Source organism: Centrocercus urophasianus, unplaced genomic scaffold, assembly GCF_019232065.1.
Source record: "Centrocercus urophasianus isolate 14NV4802_14NV808 unplaced genomic scaffold, USGS_Curo_1.0 seq_11, whole genome shotgun sequence".
Classification (NCBI taxonomy): Eukaryota; Metazoa; Chordata; class Aves; order Galliformes; family Phasianidae; genus Centrocercus; species Centrocercus urophasianus.
In genome coordinates this window covers 41,848,985-41,871,713 of record NW_024884253.1, presented here as the reverse complement: position 1 = coordinate 41,871,713, position 22,729 = coordinate 41,848,985, and the positions used below count along the sequence as shown (strand labels likewise).

Below are 22,729 nucleotides of genomic sequence, written 5' to 3'. Positions count from 1 at the left end.
TTTCTGAGCTCTTTGAATCAAACAGTGAATGACACAATCACCCGGGTGCTAATCATTATGAGAGTTGTAACACACGACTGCTGCTCTTGGGAAAATCTGCAACATTTTGAGACATGAATATAATGCCATAAAAAGTTGTGAAAAGCAAATGAAGCCCTGTGTCCCTGGCATAATTCTACAAGTATCAGGCTGTGAACAGTAAGAGACCAGGTGTCAAGAAGTTTTCTGCCCCTGTGTATCATTACTCTCTTACTCTCATAGATAGTAAAATCTATGTCAGAATTCTGCAGTTCAGCAATCACTCAAATTTGCAGTGGAACCGAGTGACAGCTGGTATACAGGTACTGAAAAAAAGTCACTGTAGATAGCCATAAACAGCTAAACACCATCAACTATGTGCAATTTAAATTTTAAAAGGAACCATGACTACAGAGATAATGTATTCAGAATGATTTTTTTTCCATGCAGGCACACTATTTATGCTGTGCTGTATTTCCAGATACTGTTTGATTTGTAAAATTAGACATTTATGTCATTTATTGATGTAATTATTCTCTGCCTTTGGAGAATTAGTGAGCACTGATCAATAGTTTGGAGGTTAATCAGTACTTTACTTCTTGACTCCAGTTAAATTCAGTTCAATTAAACAGAACTGATGCTAATTACTGTCCTGATTAAGCAATGGTTATTACCATATTACCATTTGCTATCAGTAGGCTAAATCCGTTTCCTGAGAGACATCTCAATAAAGCAGCTACAGTGACATAGCATGCCCCGATTAAACAGTGTGTATTCTGATAAGGTATTTACATAGAACCTTTCATGTCAATACAAATTTTAAAGAGTAGGCAGCAGCATATAGTCAAGTCATATATGATTTCACATTAATAAAAAGATGACAAAAATGCATAGACTGACTAAATCAAGCCTTTACATCTCCCATTATTAAAAAGACATTACTATTTCAAGATTCAGTATTGTACAAAGAAACCTATATTCATCTAAAGGAATAAAATAGGAAGACAGTCTCTGAAGGAAACTTCAGTATTCTGAAATATGTTTCTTTGTTAAGTTTTTCTTGTGCAGGTTATGTGTTGCTCTTTTTCTCTCTTTCCTTTCCTTATATTCGATCTGATTGTTTGAAGGTGGGAGGAAGGCTTTTGGTGCTGGGATCAAATTTTACATGACAGAACTTAGTGCCACACTTTTTAACTAAATGGAGTTCTTAATGCTGTAAAAATTAAATTCATAGTTCTTAATGCTGTAGCTGCACTTGTTTTTAAATTCTAAAATAAGCATAAAACTGCCTACAGAATAACCACAAATAGTAAAATAATTGTATTGCTATCACATTTGCTGAATAATTTATTTCATTTTGTTGCTTTCCTTCTCACACCCACATCTTTTCTGAAGGAAATCTTCTAAGTGCCTGGAGTAACTAGCAACTGTAAAGGAGAAATGCTTTACATTTTCAAGGTGAATACAAACATTAAATAATTAATTCTTGTATGAATGTCTCTCCTCTGTTAAGTTAGTTAAGTGTAATTATTCAGTGTATAAGCATTCAGTGTCAGATGTTTGGTGAATGCAGCTCAAGTACATGGATAAAACGATTCATTTCGCAGTTCAGCATAAAGCCTATGCATAAGAAGATAATACAATTATTGTTTTTCCTATAGTATCTCCCTCTTGCAAAGTTTTTCTGTCCTAAGAGAAAATTCTCCGTATCTCTTACGTGAAAAATTTTATCTTAATATTTACAAAATATGTTACAAAATTTTAGCTGTACTGGTTGTGTTTTTTTCCTTTCTTTTTCTGTATAATAGATCTTTTTTACATCCTTCACATACATAATTATATTTTACAACAACAATTACTTAAGTTCTAAGTTTGGCATAACTTTTCAAGTTATAATTGCAATATCAGTTTAAAAAGTTTACTAACAAATGATTCTTCTAGGCAGATGAAGACAGATATGTGCCCCCAGCTGAATGTCTTACCTATACCTCTATTTCAGAGTCAAGGATAGGAACAAAAATGTTGGCTTTGATCTCCCCTGATGCAGCAGGTAAATCTTTTGCATTTTAGGCTCTATAATCACAAAGATGAGCCGGAGAGAGCAGGTAACATTTTGTCTAACAAACAGGTAATATTTCACTAAAAGTGTAAATATATTCTTTTAATTTCTGTAATTTACAACAGCATTTATTTTGTACCAATCCTTTGGAGTGGGATGAAATAGGAAATATGAGATAAGATTCCAAGACTGATGAATTGCTAGATTTATTTGGAGATGCCTTTTAACTTTTGTTTCCATTGTCATTATTGTCCATTATGTTTCATATTTTGGTAAAGTACCGTTGTCCATACCACATTTTGCTTTTGAATTATCCAAAATCATGAGGCAAAGAGACTTCACAAATCAATCCATTTGCAGAGAGAGCCTTTGCCAACAAATAACTCTACCCAAAACAGTATTTCCAGAATGGAAATAATAAATGTTGTCCAATATACAAAGCAAAGCATGGCTTGTAATGCCATTTTCTCAATTTCTCTATTTCAAATACAGACATATAAAGCTTAGCTAATAGTGACGTGTGTCTATTGTTCTGCAGATCTCTACTCTTTCCTCGTAAAGAATCCAGGATGATTTTCTTAGTGAATTTCTACCGGAAAACAGTGAAAATTTCATTTATCAGTCTGAAATCTATCCTCTCTGCTTTGCAAAGGAAGAATGCAATGAGAAATATACTCATCGTACGCTGACAGGCTGGGCTAAACTTGGATTTATCCAAGTAAACATGGCTCAATTTGACACTCTCTGATGAATAAACAGGTGATAACTGTTCTTCAGTTGCTGGCTGTCATTTTTTTTTTTTTTTTTACATGAAATGCAATGGCAAAATGAAGATATACAGCTGTTACATCATACTCGTTTTAGACAAACTGACCATGTTCATCCTTGTCGTGAATCTGTACAGGCTTTCTTGACTTTGCCTTGTGTCTAAATAAAAACAGTAGGATTTTGGTTGGGCTTCCTTGTTTAGAAAAAATATGTTTAAAAAAGCTGCAGTTGCATTATGCAGAGAGATGAAGAATGGCTAATTTAGGAAAAAACGTTCATTTGGAGAAATTAACAATACAAAGCTTATTGGAAAGGAAGAATAAACTCAGGCACTCTCAAACTGCTATCATAATTCACAAAAGCTTTTATTAGGCATTATTTCTTTTAGATGCTTCATTGAACCATAAGCAACATCTGAACCTTTGGAGATCAACAGAGCACAAACTGTAGTCAGGCCTCCACCCTGATGTTTATGTCATGTAATTCATTATATAAATCTGCTGGAGATTGATGGATTTATAAGAAAATTATGTGCTTTTAACATAGTACTTACTCCCCCGTTGGGCTGTTCGAGTGTATAAGTCTTTTTTCTTGGCAAGATTTACTTTCTTGAGAACTGCAATGATTTGCTGGCTTCTGAAATTATTTTCACTCCTACTGTCATCCATTTTGCCCATTTATAATAAGATTAACTTTCATAACTACTGAAATAGTTTTGGGTAATACAAGCATGTACTTTACTACTTCAAGAAAGAGTAGACTGAAAAATTAATATGTGCTGGTTAGGACCAAGCTGAATAATTAAAAGTCATTTTGAATACTTCTGCATTTTGATGCATGATGGTTCTTACTTTGGAATGCAATATGAATATTTTATTATAGATCATTATGATAATAATTAGGTATTAGAGAACATACATATTTGCATGTATGTATTTCTGAGCACTTGGTAGATACACTTATCTATCATACTGTGATAAAAAAGAAAAGATGGCTGCGGGGTGACCTCACTGCAGCCTTCCGGTACCTAAAGGGAGCCTACAAACAGGAGGGGAGTAAACTCTTTGAAAGGGCAGATAACAGCAGGACAAAGGGAAATGGTTTTAAATTGAGGGAGGGAAGATTAAGGTTGGATGTCAGGGGGAAGTTCTTTACAGAGAGAGTGGTGAGGTGCTGGAACAGGCTGCCCAGAGAGGCTGTGGATGCCCTGTCCCTGGAGGTGTTCAAGGCCAGATTGGATGGCACTCTGGGCAGCCTGGTCTGGTATTACATGGGGAGATTGGTGGCCCTGCATGTGGCAGGGGGTTTGGAGATTCATGATCCTCGAGGTCCCTTTCAACCCTGGCCATTCTGTGATCTGTGATTTTGTTTCCAGATTATGATTGCTAGTTATGCTGACTCTAAGTCTTAATTATTTATTCTAATCTAGTCAAATAATTCAGTTATTTATGGATTATATGTAAGAAATTAAGAAAATCTGTCAGATGGTGGTGAGCAAGCAAGCATGGCAGTCTTATTCTATCCTTTTTGTGAAATTTTCTCTCCCTTTATTAGCTTTTTTTTTTTGTTAGTTCCAGGACTTCTTAGTTGTATTTCTGTACAGAGGAGAAATCCATATTGGCAGGAGATTGATTAAGGCATTCAGTCTAGAGGTTCTGAATAGAAAGAACTACTGAAATGAACTCAAAGAGCTGGTGGGGATCATTCCCAAGGGAGGGAAGAGGAAGAACAAGAGGGAGATTGTTCAGAATTTATCCCTCTACGTTTCCATATTATGTTTGTTTTTCTTTTGTTTTTTAATTCCAGGCTTTGAAAATGTTATAGTTACGAAGCGGGTATAAATACAAAAATGACAGTGGACAAATTTGAGGGGTTACTTAGCTCTGCAGAATAATCCATATGTTATATATATATATATACATATTCACATATATTTTCTACCAGGCCACTTTAAGCTCCAGAGATAATTAATTATAGGCCAGCCCATGTGTTTTTTATGCAGCAAAGGTCTACATATCTTCATTTCTGGATAAAATGAGAAACAGCACTTTTATTCAGTTATTGTGCTGGACTATATTGTCTTTAATTGCACGTTTAAATTCACTAGCATCTTAAATGTATTAAGCTTGTACATTTTTTTTTAAACTTTTCACATAGTTATAATTTACAGCAGTATATAGTTTCAGGAAGGTCCAGTTGAAGGAAGCAGGTACCTCCAAGTAATAAAAGTCCAATTGTAAGCATCCAATTAAAAAAAAAAAAAAAAAAAAAGAAAAAAAGATGATTCCATCTAACAGCTCCTTAGCTTAAAGCAGGCACAGTTCACTTGTGAACAGCAGCATGAGCCTTCAAACTGATCAGAAAGCCATAGGATTTACCATTTTGAGTTATGTGCATTTTGGCAAGTCAGTGTGCTTACTCTGTCTGTGACATTAGATCTTTTGGGGTAACAGATGGTGCCAACAATTTCTGAGCTTTTTATCATTTCAGCTAACATTGTCTGACATAGTTTTCTAAACTTGAAGACTGTTTGTAGAAAAAGGGTACTCAAGTGCCAGATTTTTGGAACAATAAAAAAGCAATCTGCCTTCAGTAATTGTTCGTTGTTGTAGGAACACAAGCTTCTGCTTACTAACTGTAGTGAAATAATGTAGTCTCCTATTTACTTTTCTCCACTCTTTGAGAAATCTGGAACAGAATTGAAGAATATCTGTCAGACAAAGCATCAGCACAATCAGCTTAACTACCTGCATTGAAATTAAAAGAATCATGAAGATAAAACCCATCTAAGTGTATTGAATATACGTTGATGTATTCCTGAGCTATAGTACTAAATAATATATGAACCAATGCTTTGAAATACTTTTCAAAATATCAAGAATAAACTATATGTATGCAAAGAGAAGTATCTGGAAAGCAATTAAATAGCGTTAAACTTGGCCAGTTTCTCATTCTTGTATAATTTGCATTTATTTTTACTAGCTTAAAATAAAGGGATAGGTAGATATTCAGAGTATTGTCCTTGTCCTTTCTTTGGGCATCACCAAAAAGAGCACTGTCAATCTATTTGACACGCACTCTCTAGATCTCCTCTAGACTGTCACAACCTTACGGCCCAAGTTCTTGACCCATCGTTTCAACAGCCAAATGTTATTTTTCAATAGATTGTGAAATTTGTTGTATTTACTCTAAAGTTCTACAAAAGTGAATTCTGTTTTGCTGAATTGACAAATGCGGGGGGTGGGGGGAGGTGATAATACTTGCTTCTTTAAATGGCAGAGAACTAAAAAGTTCATTGAAGAACATTAAATGAAAAGATTATCTATAAATCTTTGTAACATGTGGCTTTAGTGTTTGTCAATTTCTGCTGCAGGTCTTTGTCTTTAACCATATCCAGGAGGCAAAATATATACATAGAAATGAATTAGATGAAGAGCTTCTTGTGCAATTTCCATTTAAATTAGAATACGGAACTGGTAAGAGAAAAACTCACGCACACTAATTTAAAAGTTTAAAACTGTAAGTCCAACAAACTGTGGAATAATTCATTACAACTTGATGTGGCCTTAATTTAAAGGCTCCTATAATTTATTAAAGAAATCATTAACTTTCTTTTTTCCACATGTCAAGAGAGTAAAATAGAATTTTTAATCTATGTGGATGTTTTAGATAAACACAACAGGATCTAAATTCCTGCTGATCAGCCCTAGATAGAAATTACTGAGAAAATACTTCATCTTGTCCTTGCACATTTGTTATTTCTTTTACCACCCTCCCCTTTTTGTTTTTAATAGAGGATGGGGATTGGTTCTTGAGGTGGAAAACTCTTGTTGGTAGTTTGTTTTCTTTCTTCAGTCTCCATCCACCCTCTTGGAGATTAGTAATTTTATCCAGCACTGAATCACTGAGCACTAGTTGAAACTCACAGTACATAGCAGTAAATTTAAAAAACAAAAAAAAAAAAAAAAAAAAAAAACAACCCACACACAAGTAGAAAAAAACTAACTAGCTTAACTATTTTGTGAAGCTTCATGCTACACTAGGAGCATAAGTAAATATAATTTTGGTATCCTTATCTCCATACTACACACAAGTTGAGGGTTTGTCAATATTCTTCTAGGCTCTTTTGAACATTTATCAGTCAGCATTGGCAGCTGTGACTGAATGACTGCTTGCTGAATACCAAATGTAGCAACAGAAAGCTGTCATTCTTCAACAAGTTAATTCTTTGAAATTATTATTATTTAAGATAAGTTTTCTACAAATACGTAAGTCAGACTTCCTACTGTCTCTGAATTCTAGGAGGAGGTAAAATACTTTTATGCAAATTGCATCTGTAAGCAGAACGTGTAATACTAATACTTCTGTTAAGTGGATTTTTGTATAGAAGATGCATTTGATTTTTCCTTAATATATCAGTGTCTTAAACATATGACTTTTGATAGTAATTTTATTCTTAATAAACTGTAAGTGCTTCAAATGAAAACTGCTGAAGATATAACGATTTTTTTAAAATTTACTTTATATATATATATATATTTATTAAAAATCCAGTCTTTTTTTTACACAGAAAAGCTGTACTACTTTGCACTGAATTTCAAGGTTAGAGGTGAGGAATTTTTCAGAAAGAACTTAGAAACAGAAATGCTTACTTGAGGAGTGTGCAGTAGAGGAGCAAAGCCCTTACACTACGGAATTACAGATGTATCTTTAGGGTAGAGCTGTTTCTATACCATTATACATTTGGAGATTTGAATCTGATCTTTGTGTGAATTCTCCACTGCTGAGAGTATGAATGAAAATAAGGGCTAGAGATAAACCATGTACACTTTAAAGAAAACCAAGATCTCATTAAAAGGTTTGCTATTCATCTCACAGCAAATATGTAATGATGGTGTTTACATACTACAGAAACACAGTGTTTTTAATTAAATACACACATTCATAGTATATTTCTGAGCCACAATTCCATCAACCAGATAAAAAGTAAGAGCTTCTTTAACTACTTAACAACGTTGGGAATATTTCTTGTATACCATTATTTTGTTTACATTCTCTCTTTGGTGAAATAATATACTTAAATAATATACATAAATCTGTTTCTGTCTCTTTGCTCCTACAAAATGAATGTGTTCATAAAATAATTGTGTTTCTACTGTCTGAGAAAATGTATTTCTAAAGGTTTCTAGGGATTAGAGGAAAATAATCATTAAATTATTATATATATAGACAGTGTTTTATTAAAAAAAAATTCAGTATAGCACTATTTATATATAGCTCTTAGTTCTGTATAGTATTCTTTTATTCTGATATTATTTCTATAATATTTGCTGAATTTCACAAATAATAATGAAACCTTTTTCTTTTTACTAACATTTCTAAAATTTTTCAGTTACATTTTTCCATCTATATTGCTTTTACTTCATTCTTTAGTTTCATTGCTATTTTGTTAGGTTGCAATTGATATATTTACTGTTTTTTATTGAGGTAAATATTACCATTAAACTCATTTTCATTAGTATTTTTTATGCTAGAGCTCAATTAAATGAATACAGACAGAAAGCAAACAGAAAGCAAACATACATCTTCAAAGCAAAATTCACTAATAATGTGAATAAATACACCTGGGAATAATTTTATAGTATTTACTTAACTTTAGTATTGCTAATTACTCCTCGGAAAACATAAACTTAAATCTAGCATCTTACTTAATTAGGCTTTCTCTGTCTTGTATTTTATTGGTTATTACCAGACCTCTATGGCTACAATGGTAAAAATTTAATTATTTCTCAATTTATACATAAAGCCTTATCATGGGCAGTACTACTAAAAGAAAATCATCACTCAAAGATTTGGTGTCTCAATCTCAATCAAACTTTAAAAAATAATCCTACATTTGCTTGGTTTTATCCAACTTTTATCTATTTGTTTAGAATCTGTGCTTTTTAACTGATGCGCCATTTATACATTAAAAATTAGGAGGAAAAGGGAGGCTGATTGAAAATACTGATTTTGGATTAAACACAATGAATTAATCTGACTGTGAACTGAATGTTCATATTGTTTATTGTTATTCAGGAATCAGTTGATTTGTGCAAATAGCTGTGTATCTCCAAGACTTCAGAAAATTGGTTATAAATTATGTTAAATTCTTATTTGAGATGGATTACTCATTAACTTCCCTCTTACAATTACCTTCTTCTGTCATCATAGTGCACAGAAGCACTGACTAGCACTTCTCTTAGATAGGCAAAGTGTAAAAACTGCACAGACCTCACCCAAAAAGAACACAGACTAAATGTTAACTGAGGAGCACATGCAGAACAAGAGAGACAAAGAGAACATAAAACTTATTCGGAAGCTTCACTGCCATCTCAGCAAGAGAGATTTTCTCAGGATTTTTATTGGCCTTTGCATTGAGGAGAAAGAACCTCGAAAGCTGAAAAGTAGTCAGCCCATTTACTGCTCAAGATGCAGTTTCCCAAATGTGAGAAATACTGCCTGTAAGTACTTACTTGAAATATGACACAGGATCAGGCATAAACAGAAGTAGGAGTTAGTAATGAGTGAAAGGTGCTAATATGACAAAGCTGTGAGGGGCTTTGAAAGCAAGGAAAGAAGGTTATGCTTGATTCCCTAGAAACGGGAAGAAACAGAAAGGTAACAGATGGGAACAAAGCTTTGAACATGGTCTTCACAGCAGCTTACCCACTCTTGTTCTCCCTGCTGAAACACACCACCCACCCCTTCACTGTGCTTGCTTTCACTGGTTGGTCTTCATAACTGTTCAACAAGCATCAGAGATGTTAGTGGGATCCATTTTTTCTGTATGGAGGAATTCAATGGCAGACCTTTGCTTCATATGAATTTCCATGTCAGACATGAATTAAGCACACCACTCCTCTGCTGACGTTTGTCACAGAACAACAAAATGTAACAGATTTTTGGAGGGAAAATTTAACCTTTACTGGCATATCACTAACATCTGCCTCTGATGTTGTCATCCAACATAATAAAATAGGAGCCATACTGTCTGAGCAGCCCTTATAACATAACAAAATTATCATAAAAAAACATGTAACATTAACCAAGTCTAGAGTGAAGAAATAAACAGAAATGCTGTTCTAAAGGAAATATTTCTGTATTTTTTGTTACTTTGTGCATTGTCATGGACCTTTTTTAGAGACAGTACTTTTAAATCTTCATTTAATTTACTGCAGGTTGTTATTGAAATTTTAGCTTTGATTAGACAATAGAAATAAACAGGAACATTGAGGATTGCTAGGAAATAATCATAACATTTAGCAAGACCATAGTGCTCAGTACTAAATTGTTGCTAACTAACACATTAAGAGCCCTAATCAGTGATGGGCTCTACTTGGCTGGCCACATTTGCCATTGTGGGGATCATCTAGATGATATGGGAAAACACTTCCTGATGTATCATTACATCTTGTACATGGCTTACTTGCCTTGCAAGTCCACTAGAAGCTCAAAACTTGGGTGCTTTTTCATAACATTGATGAGACGTTTTTGACTTTTCAGACTTTTTTTATGAGAGCTTGCTTCCTTCTGAGTTGACTCTCCTTTGTCTAACCATCATACTTAGAACTGTTATTAATTTTGGAAGCATTAAATATGTCTGTTGCCTTGTTCTTTACATTTATCTGGACATAATGCAACTCTTTTGCAATACTACGTGATATGTTCATGAAACAATTTGTCCTCCACGTTCTTCCTCATACGATTTTTAAGTCGTGTAATGTTTTTATTTCATTGTCAGATATTTTTAAAGATCCACCTACCATTCTAGATATTAATCATTTACACAACAAATAAATTGTGTAGAATATAGAAATTAGTATCTCAGCACAGAGAAAAATAAAATACTGAAACGAAGATATTCAGTGTTTTCTGGTCATGGTTTTACTTATGTATCTCTATGATTGATTATTTTGCATAAAGATTATATTAACATATGTGAATTTATTAACTTGAATATGTTCTTTAAGTGCTTTCACTGGGGTCTCTTCATCTCAATTACATGAGACACTGGTGCATGGGTTCTTTCACATTGTTGGGTGCTAAATGAAGTAGGTGATGCCATAGGCGGCACAGTACCACATAATTACCTAATGTGACTATGTCCCAAAGCGATGCATGCCCTGCTACATCTTTCGACTAAATTGTTTCATGAATATGCAAAATGTGGTTAAATTGTGGAGAACGCAGAATTATTTACAATTCAAATACCACCACCCAAATGCATATTAAAATTAATGACTTTTGGATAAATGCTAATGAATAGGAAATAATTCTACTTTAAAAATAAGAATATTCATACATCAATAATTGATGTGTTTTCTCTTGTAACTAAGTAGCTTTGTTTCAAGTTAGAGTAAAAAGAATGTCACTCTTTTTATTAGTACTAAATGGTCTTTCATTAGAACTCATATTTATGCCTACAGATAACTTCATGTTGCTTTTCTCTATCTCAGCATGGCCACAGTTAGAATTATTTTATGCAGAGCTAGGTTTTACAAACCCAAATCAACACCTTAACACAAACATTATGCATGACTAGATTGGGCATGCTAACTGACAAAAATCCATAATTCAGGTATCTACTGGCAAGGGAAAAGTAGACGTGCTTCAACACACTTGTTTGTATGTAATCTTGACAAGGATGGTTGGAGTTCTGTTTTGATGGAGAAAAATTCACAATGTCAGAAATTATGCTGAAGTTATCTTAAATTGTGTAGTTACATTCTACATTGTAATAGTGCAATCCAATTTCTATGATATGGGATGTTGACATCCTGATTATTAAGTTGTTAACCATACTTTTCTACATTTCACATCACTGTTTCTTTCGCATATGCTTTTGAGGTGGGTAAAACAACAAATCACTGTTTACTGCTCTGCAAAGAAGTTAACAGTGCTGTTGTTCATGCCAGATAGATTAATGCATAATATGGTTCAACAAAAAAGATCTGAAAAAAAATAGATTCTAGTTATACAGATCTGTTCAGAAATATTTTACAAAGATACAAGAAGTGTCAAAAGAAAACTTTCTTAATGAATACACTGTGCTGTACTTTTAAAACTTGTGACTTAGGACAGATTAAGCATATTTATTGAACCACTTGCAGTGCTAAAACAGGGCCTAAGTGAGATTAAGGAATCCATTATTTCACTTGTCATTAAAAATGAACTTAGAACTCAGCTTTGGAGATGTTTCTACTGCCTCTTCGTGCAACTAATGAAAGGTCAAGCTTTTATAGGTAATGTTATCTTCAAAATCTCATTATTTAATAATGTTTTGGGTAGATTTTTTTAAGAACTGCGATAGAGCAGAAATAATTATTTCTATTGAAACAGTACTGTAATTCAGTAAATCAAGTATTTAATTCCCTTACTCAATTTCGTCTCCCACAAGGCTCCCTGCTTCCCCAGGCTGCTGGTTCCCAGGAGCTCTGATATCTAGAAGGCATCAGCTCCTGTAAAGGCTGTGTTCTGAAACCACTGCATAGAATCAAGCACCTGAGAACAAATTGCAAATTTTGTGAAATCATGTAATAGGTTGAAATGGACCTTGAAAGATCATCAGCACAAACCTCCCATGGGAAAAGGGAGTCAAGGTGAGGTTATCTAACCCCTTGGTCAATTGCATTAGAGTGGCTTGGGATGGAAGATAACCTTGTTTCATCCCCCCTGACATAGGCAGGGCTGCCACCTGCTAGATTAAGCACTATATGAGGTTGCCCAGCATGGCCTTTAATACCTCCAGAGCTGGGATATACACAGCTTCTCTGGATAGCCTGTTCCAACACCTCACAAGTTTTTTTGTAAAAAACTTGCCATACATCTTACCCAAATTTCCTCTCCTTCAATTTAAAACTATTCCTTCTTTTCCTCTCACTATCTACCCATGTAAAAACTTGATTACCCTCCTGTTTATAATCTCTCTTTAAACACTGGAAGGCTGCAATAAGGTCTTTCTGGAGCCTTCTCTTTTTCAGGCTGAACAAGCTCGGATTCCTCAGCCTATCTCTCTAGGTTCTCTAGCTCTCTGATCATCCTCATGGCTCTTTTCTTGACTTTCTCAAAAATCTCAGTATAAACCCTGTATTGCAAGCCCCAGGCCTGGGTACAGTGCTCCAGATGGGGCCTCACAAGTGCAGAGTGGAGTGGGACAATCATCTCCCTATTCCTGCTGGCCACTCCTCTTCTGGTGCAGCCCAGGATACATTTGGCCTTCTGAGCCGCAGGAGCATACTGCTGTCTCATGTCTAGGTTTTCATCCAACTGGATCCCCAAGTCCTCCACAGAACCGTTTTACTCAGTGAGTTCTACTCAGTAAGTTCTACTCCCAGTCTGTATATGTATCTGGGATTTTCCCAACCCAATTGCAACACTTTGTACTTGGCTTTTTTGAGCCTCTTTAGGTTTACATGGATCCACTTTTTAAGTTTGTCAAGGTCCCTTTGGATGGCATCCCTTCCTTCTGCTGTAGTAACTGTACATCTCTGCTTGATGTCATCTGCAAACTTGCTGAGGCTGCATTTAAGCCCATTTTTTATCAGTGATAAAGATGCTAAAGAGCACCAATGCCAAGATGGACCCTCTGGGGACACCACTTGTCACCGGCCTCCACCTTGATATAAAGGCTGCAATTATCCAATTAATTCCTTATCCGCCTTATCTTTGAAAACTTATCTTTGAAAACTGAAAAAGTGACATGTACTCAACAATGTCTCTCAGGAGGTTGTTTAAGTTATTGATTCTTAATTTAAAATGTTTCTTTCTAAAATCAAGACAAAACATCTCCTGGTAAAGCTCGTACCCATTGCTCTTTACCTTCTCTATGTGACTCCTTTTGCAGTGAGAATTGCTGTCCTCTCAGCCACCAATTACCTACTGGCAAATTATAATAAGATTCTCCAGGAGCCTTCTCTTCTCCAGGGTGAAAGGACCCAACTCTTTCCTCATAGCGCAGGTTCTTCAGCATTCTGATCATCTTCAAAGTCTTCTCCAATTTGTTCACAAGTGTTTTTGAATTGTAAATTCAAATTAAAATTTTATTTTAATGCAAATCTCATTGCTTTATCTCATTTTACTGCTATTAGGTCATGCTGCCTATCTGTGCCTCAGCTATGAATTTTAGGAGGTTCATTTCCACACCACATATCAATTATTTTTCTATGAATGCAAAATAATTAATTTTAAGATAATTTTAGTGAAAATAAAGCAGTATCATTAGCAACACTGACTATAGGTTAAAACTGAGTTTCGCCATGATACCTGAAACAAGTGACACTTAAAATAATTCCTGATTTATTTCACTTCCTGATAAATTTTGATTGTTAGCTCAATTTCTCTGGTTCTAGAAACTAAAAGCTTACAGAGCAGCAAAGCAAAGCCCCAGTTATAACTGTCAAAGGAAAGATCATTTATCATGTTCCCCATAATGATTAAAAACATGCTTTCCATGAAGTGTTTTTCTATAGCATGAAAGTATTTCTGATTCAGGTTTTGTTATCTATAATAAACAAACAAATATATAAATAAATAAATAGCAAATGACAGAGAGATAGCAATAATTTATAAGACTCATATTCTCTGCACCTTTTATTTATTTCAGTGGATCTGTTCTTCAGAGTGCATCAGAGGGGATCTGTGACTATATTCAAGACTGAGAATCAACAGAAGGATACTAAAATTATTTGAAATTAACTATGAAATGTTACTAACTTGTCTTCAATAATGATGTTTTTCCAGGCCATTCTCATTCTCTGTATAAAAAGAATGTTCAAGAAATTGTATTTTAATGTTTTTCCTCTACATGTTTGTCACCAAGAATCTAAGACTGAACTGCATGTTGCATAGTATAAATTACAAGTTCACTTCTATAGATTTGGGACGTCCAGATTAAAAAGTCTAAAGATACTTTTTATCTTATACGTAACTTCCAGACCTAACAATAGAACTGATAAATGACCCCCCATTAACTGAGTTCAGTCTATATTCAAAGTGCTTCCAAGCAGAGTACATAGGAAAAAAAAAAAAAAGAAAAAATAGGGCTTTTGATAGAATGATGCTAAAATCAGTACAATAAATTTATTTATTTATTTTCAATCAAGTAGCTTTTCTCTTACTAAAACTGAAATGTTTAAAACTTAAGTTGAATTTCATTTTCTACAGTTCACTGTCTTAGCCGTGAATATAGTAAATACATCTATATTTATAGTAATAGGGAGAAATAATCTTACTTTTTTTTTTACAGAGAGAAAAGATATTGGATTAAATTTTGTATTTCATGCTCCAGAAAGGATGTTTTTGGCAATTCAAGTCTTTGATCAGTTGGAAACTGATTGTAGACCATGCTGTATTTTGAGACAGAATTAAATGAAATGTCTCCAAACATCTGAAAGCCAATGTACTCCCTTAGGAGTGTGGCAAACCAGGTTCTAAGATTGATTTTGTTAGTGATAGAACTACTCCAGTAATCTTTAGAAAAAAAAAAAAAAATGAAAGACAGAGAGAGAGAGAGAGAAATAATTGCAGGGCGTAGAGAAAACTCAAGTACTCAGTAGGTCATGTCAAAAAGCAACAGGTATTGTGAGGCTGAATGATTATGTGACTCAGAAAATATTTGGTAGTCAGACTTGTGGTATAAGAAATGCACATGTGTTTACTTTCTAATGCTAATTTTTCTGATCATTCAAAGACTTAGACAATGTGATGCCTATATTGACATCCCGTTACATTGTTTATCTGGAGCGGAATATGGGGATGGAATATAATGACAAAAATACAGGCACATTAGGGGAAAATATTTGCATTTACATGCGTCAAACAGTAATCAAATTTTCCTGCATGGTAAAGACGTGTTCGCTAGCCTAGTTTCAATTTCTTTCTTTCTATTTATTATTTGGAGGTACTTTGAAACACGTTAGATGTTGAAAATGTATATTTATCTTTTCTCCCAGTTATGTCTTTTCTATTGTATTCAAAGAAGCTTTCACAAAACTTATTTGAGGAACTCAAAAAGGAGGAAGAGATGTATGGATATATTCTCTACACAGATAGTAATATCTGAAGCAGAAGAACAAAACATCTCAAGATTCAGTGCAGGTTAGGTAACAGGGAGTGGATTGCATCTTATCTTCTCACTCCTGGACCAATGCACTCCAATGTTTTTCCCTGACCTCTTTCATCTGGTTCCCAGTGATACAGTTTCAATGAACTGAAGTTGAGAAGTTGCACAGAGCTTTTTATTTACTTAAACTTCCAACAGTCGTACTACAAAATTTTGTCAAGCATCTTATCACGTCTTCTGATGAAACAGCTCATAACAACAATTTACATGAACATGACTTATAAAGGCTTATCAGTAATTGCTTAATAATAATAATAATAACTTTCATTGCTACTTAAAATATTACTATGTTTATTTAGAATGATGATTGTTAATTAGAAGTCAGCAACCAGAGGTGATGAATAAATTATGAAGTACATTTTTTGTCAGCGATGGAAACAAGCAAGTGAACAGTATGATTTGTCACCGTGTTATTGGCACTTGGGAAAAAGGAAGGGCTTTTGGAACAATCCTTTAGGGATCAATTAAAAATGTGCCCCAAATTATATAAAAAAAAAAAAACACTAGTAGTGAGCTCAAACTCATTCAGCCACTTCATGAAGAGCAAAAATGTAAAATGCAGCTGATGTGAGTTTTATGCTTAAATCCTGTACATTCAAATATGCTAAATGACAAAAAGTATATATATTAAAGATTGTATTCATTAAAAGGACTAAATGACAGTTTAGCCTGGAGAGTATTATTCGACAGATACCAGTGGAGAAAAAGGGTATTTCTTTTCAAAAGAGAGGCACAAATTCTGCAAGGGAAGAGAAAGAATCTGTCACAGTTAACCATTTCCAGTTTCTTTTTGGTAATAGATGTTCTATCATACTGCTATTGCATGTACTAGTGTCTGTAAATGCTGCTGTTATGCAATGACCTCTGGTCATCACACTACCATGCACATGAAAATATGTCCTTTTCTACTCCATGGATATTTTCCAAGAGGATAGGAAAAACACATGCTAAATGCAAATAAGAGTGAGAGAGGGCAGGAGCAGAAAAAAGTTTTGTGAATTGCTCTTCAAGTACAAGAAAAATGTAAACTAAGCAACAAAGTGTGGTGTATGTCTGTTAGATAAAAAAAAAAAGAAAAAAGGTGCTTACCTAATGAGAGACTAGAGGAACTTTGAAAGATATGGGAATGGATTCAGACCAGAAGAAGATAAGATTTTAAAAACTGCATTTAGTGTGTAGCATGAAAAAAAAAAAAAAATTACCAAGAGAAATTACGAGATGGAAACAGTGTAAAGAGAATGCTTGAAATTTTCCTACAAATTGTTCAGACTAAAAATTAGACAAAACCCATGCTAGTGGGAAGGCTTTCTGAATTTGAAAGAGACTATGAGTTAATGCTGTAAACCATGTTGTTTCCAAAGGCTTTAGTGATGAAGATAAATAGGAAAAAATGATTAGAGACAGAGATCAAAGTTGAACATTTTAAGAAGAGAGAGGGAGAGAGAATATTTCAGCATCAGGGCATTGAGTTACATATGATTAACAAAACTTTGTCTTAAATCTCATGACACTCACATAGACTGAAAGATGGTCTTCTATCTGTCACTTGCTTTGGGATTGGACTGGCTTTATCTGTATTTGAATACAGAATATTTCTGTATGTATGTAATTATTTCTGCCTATTGTGATATCTTTACTATATTTCTTTCTGATTTTAGCCCAACATGGAAGTGAGGAAGAACACAAAAAACAAACAAACAAAAACAAAACAAACAAACAAAAACAAAAAACTAGAGAAAGTTAAGACCTATGTAACTAATGAGTTCTTATCACAGAGTAAAAATCATATCCAGGATTCCAACATTATTTAACTACATCTAACAATTACAGGTCAGGTATGATTTGTTTTTCAAGATGTTGACGAACAGTTGAAGGAAGATAGTGGAGCTGAGAATTGGTCTATGTAGATGCTGCAAGCAGAAAAGTAGTCATGATTGTGGGCACAGAGTGAACATTTATCAAAATGACAGTACTGGAAATGGGTACAACCTCCACACAGAGAAAAAAAAAAAACACATTTGAAAGAGTGACTCAGGAAATGTTTGATTTACAATGGAACTTTGTTTAATAGTTTGGAATATGGAGATTCAATGGATTAATTTTTTTATAACTAAAGAAAAAAACAAACAAAAGCATACTTCTGATACTTACACAGCCAAGTAAAATTATTTATTTTGTATTTTCTGAACTAGCAGCTGTTTACTGGATGTTTCTCCTTGCAGTAAAATATGTTTGATTTTCATCAGGAAAGACTTAGACTTTTTCTACCCTGTTTCCCCTTAATATTACAGAGATTAAAATACACGATGTCAAGAGTAACGAACAGAATTTCTATAATACTTCCACCATTTAATGAAATTACTATTTCATTATTTACAAATAAAGAAAAATGAACATAAATGAGCCATTTTGGAGAAGTTTTTGAAAGAACTACCATTTGAATATTAGGAAATGCAAGAAGTGCAACAACAGTATCAAGCATAAAGAGCAGAACATATTTCTATTAGAAATCTGCTTAATGTACAAAGACTAAAGAAGTTCACAATTTAGTCCTGCTTTGCTGTATGCTGTATTTGAATTTTTGGATGCATCTCATCTGTACCATACTGTTCTCTGCTGTAAAATAGTAACAAGTGTAGTTCTTAATGACAGGTTGTAGTGATTATTAATTTATTAATATTTTGTTGAAGATTTCAGATGGAAGATGCTAAACTGAAGAATTTAGCATCAAAGCAGAGTTATTGCATCTACTGCAGAGGAAACCTTAGCTCTCAGGTCTGCATCAAAATTATTCATGTCAATCATTTTGCTTAAGAAAAGCAGACTTCAGTGTGAATCATGGACACTTTTACTTCTGATTACAGAAGCATTTCTCCCAAGAGTAGAAGAGTCCCCCCCCACAGCTTCACTTGTTACACCATAGTGCACTACACGCAAATTGTACTCTGGCGTTGCATCAGTAGTTTTCTGGATCAATTTGTATTTTTTGAAAACTCCTCTTTTGAAAATTCCAACCTCTAAGTCATCTTGCTTAGTTCTTCAGATCAAATCAGACAAGCTCTGGCCAGATGATCTTTCCTTTTCAGTAGAAAAATCAGATTTGTCATGCAAAAGTACTATTTATATTCTAACAATCTCCCCGGGATTTATCAATTGGCAAGGCAGCATCCATGTGACCCAGAAAGAGCTGACAATGTTAGTGGAAATTATAGAATGGAGATTTTGACTCTATAAGAGAATAATTTTGGTTCTTCTTTTTTATACATGCTTACCAAAGAAAAAAAGTAAGCCCCAAATACTTATCCCTCAAAGAGAAGAAAAGAGAAGAAGACATGCTGCCAACTTAGACTTTTCTGATGAACATATTAATATTTCTTACAGAAAATCTTACAGAAACTTTGAATCATAATTTGTTTTGAATATAACATGAAAAATAAAGTAGCATTCTCTGGGAGTATAGTCAGAAAAAAAACAAAAATCTTTCATCTTCTTCAAACTCTTCCATTGCTGGTGGTCTTAGCCAATCTTTTATTCACCCAGTGAATGCCAGAGCTTGACTGAGATTTATTACTTATCATTAAATTTGCAGATATTTCAGACATTGCAAACGCAAAAGCCATTGTTAAAAATATAGTTTGAGACCAACTGTACTGTAACAGAGCAAAATCTCTGAGTGTGAGTCCAAAAGATTTAGGGCACTCAGTTTTGGTGGATTTTTGGAAAAGAACAATCTGCAAGGCTGCTGCAATAAATAAAACACAGTGGCTAAATAAATAAATAAATAAATTAGTTGAGAGCTAGAATTACTTTATCCTATGTAGTCAAAAAATAGAGGAGTGTGAACAACATAAAAATTGCTCTGACTTCTCAAAGAAAAAAATATAAGGAAGGGCTGAGTGGAACAAAGCACATTCTCAAAATGCAGGAAAAAGACTAAGAAATATAGGATATAGCACACAAAAAAAATCCCAAGATTACTGTTTCCATAAGAACAATCAAAAGAAAGGAATAAACCTATTCAATCTCCTGCTAATTCTCACAGATCTGTGCCCCCTATTGGAATAGAGATATAAAGCTTGCTAACCTCAGAAATATAAAGACACATCAAAAGTACAAAAGGTCACACCAAGTTTCAGGAGAATCTTAATCTTCATGTTAGATATAGGAAAGTTCAGCCTACATCTTTCGTGGCAGTGACTTAGAAAGAAGCTTTTAAAACTAGTACCCAAACTGTAAAAATGAGATTCAAATGCAGGTTGTCATCCTTAAAATCAGATTGGAACAGTATTACTTCCTTAAAAGAAACAATTAAAGACTGAAAATAGTGCAGATGCAGACTAGAAGGAGAAAAAAAAAAAAAAAAGAGAAAAAATGTGAGTTAAAAAAGCACATCTGTAAAAGTTTTATAAAAAAGAATAATCAGAGGGAAATAGAATAAAAACTTTTTAGTAGATGTTCACATCAAACAAGAAAAAAATGTAGAGATTTGAAAATAATTTCTTGAAGTCATGTCGGCTATAATTTTAACAGCAGAAATTGCATTAAGTATAGGCAGAAAGAAAGAAAAAGCTCATTATCAAAGATTTGCTTTGAAGTATTGGGCTATGACAAAGGTACTGCAGTGGATGAAAGCCATCTATATTCAAGACATAATAATTCAGCATTTCTCTCCAAGGCACTCTCTAAAGTTTTATCAATCAAAACAAAAATGTACTTAGAAATAGTGTACATATGCAGAGCAAAAGACCATGAAAGCAATCTGAATACAAAAAAGCCGTGAAAAGTCCTTTCCAACTAATTTAAAGAGAAGCCCTCATTAAATGTTTACTGAGTGTTTGTAAGCTTCTAGGCAGTATGTGATGTCAATATGTAGTCTTTGCTACTTTTATAGTTTTGTGTTGGATTTTTCCTGATGGATTAAGAGATAGGAACATCTTAATGCTGCAATGAGAGAACAACAGTAGTCTGAGGTCTTCTGGTTTCATTGGGCTCAGTAGATCCTCTGGGACTCAATTGCTTATAGGGAATTAGTGTGTGAAATGATCCTAGATCACTTTATCTTTCATTTTATTGGGAAAAACATCTTTATTACTTCTCTATGTATCAGAGCTAAACCATATGGATAATGTCCTATCACAATGCCCTGACAAAAGTCATGAAATGCTGAGAATCTTGTTGCTGAACAGCAGCCTGCATCACACTAACAATTTTCCTTTTCCAAACCATTTTTAAAACAAGAACAAAGCGTTACTGCTATGCTTACTAAAATAAGTTCTAGAAAGCTAATGAATAGGAACAGACAGACAAGACCACTTTTTCTAAGCCCAAGTATGTAATTACATTTCTAACAAAGAGCTGTGAATGCTGAGTATTTTTCTGAAATAATACAACTGTTCAACCCAGAATTTTCCATACTGAAAGAGTTTGCTTTCTGTCCTGCAGGCTGAAAAGTCATTTATCCTTTATCCCTCCAAAAATTTATTTCTCTGCCTCTCTCTAGTTTTCTTATCCTGTACCAACTCCCTTATTTTATGCTTTTTTTTTTTTTTTTTTTTTTTTATAAAATCCCTTTTTTTTTTTTTTTTTTTTTTTTTTTTTTTTTTGCTATAATCCTATGTTTTCCTTTATTCTTCCAATGTGCTATTCTTATTGGAATGTCCATTCAGGCATCCCTCTGAATAGACCTTGTTCTGCTGAACATAGATGTTAATGGTGACAATTTTTTCTCTTTTGTGTCCTCTTTCAAACAGAGTGAATAAACTATGACAAAAGTATTCTCAAACTGGCTGTTTTTCTTTCCCTCAAAGCATTCACTGACACCAATTTGATCAGAGAAGCACATGAATTGTTTACATAAATTTAGGAAACTGCTTTAAAACCTTATCCCAATAGATGTGTTTGTGATTGCCTAGGAAAACAGAAGAGACCTCACAATCCTAGTCACATGACATTTACCACTCCCTCTCATCCCTTTATTCCTGTAATAGGTATTTAATGGAGTAGATCTGTCACTGGTGTAACAGCCATATGCTCATTTCTATTAGCTTTGAAAATCTGTAGCCAAAAATCTATAGCCAGTGATGGGCTGTTGCATTCTTATGTTGACCTGTTAGTTACCCACAGCTATTCTCCATTCACCTTATCAAATCTCTGCCAGTTAACACCAAGTGTTCCAGGAAACACTTTTGGCAAGCACAAAGCAGTAAAACTCCTGCTATTCTGAGCATGTATCAAACAGTCCTATTTTCCTAGATTTATATCAAGCATGCATCAAACTCTTACTGGATAAAAGAAAAGACTGGAGAGAAATAACTCTATACTGACAGCATGTTGATATGGTCTAGATTCCTATTTGCCAGCATGGTAGGATAAAGAATAATACAAGGGAAGATTTCAACAAAGGCTACTGAGGTCAGACCTTATGCTATGTCAAGGACTGGAAAATGTAAAAATAAATGTAGCTGCATGCCTCCTGAGTAGAAAGAGAATGAGATTAAAGACATTGCTTAAAAAAACCTCTTCAATAATAGATTTTTTTTTAATGGACTCTCTTCCAGTGCATTTTTATTTTAAGGCCCTGGCAAAGACAGCTTCTACATGGTCTAATAAAAAACAATTTTAAGTAGATTTTGATAGAATGCCTTACAAGCTCACAGTAATTACTGCTTTATAAATTGTTTATGGTTTTCCAACAAGTATCTCATATGTATAAAATGAAAGTT

The 22,729-nt window shown here is 33.9% G+C and overlaps 1 long non-coding RNA gene across 4 annotated transcripts in view; it reads left to right on the top strand.

Moving 5' to 3' along the window:
• LOC122154978 overlaps nt 1-15,018 on the top strand; it is a 62,377-nt gene extending 47,359 nt beyond the window's left edge. For 2 of the 4 annotated variants that reach the window (XR_006167068.1, XR_006167071.1), the window contains 3 exons: nt 1,414-1,476; nt 2,018-2,068; nt 2,616-2,848. This is a non-coding gene — a long non-coding RNA (uncharacterized LOC122154978). Of the gene's footprint in view, nt 1-1,413; nt 1,477-2,017; nt 2,069-2,615; nt 2,849-6,218; nt 7,186-14,489 lie in introns of those variants that run through there. The other 2 variants (XR_006167070.1, XR_006167069.1) reach the window with 2 other exon arrangements.
• Nucleotides 15,019-22,729: the final 7,711 nt, after the last annotated feature.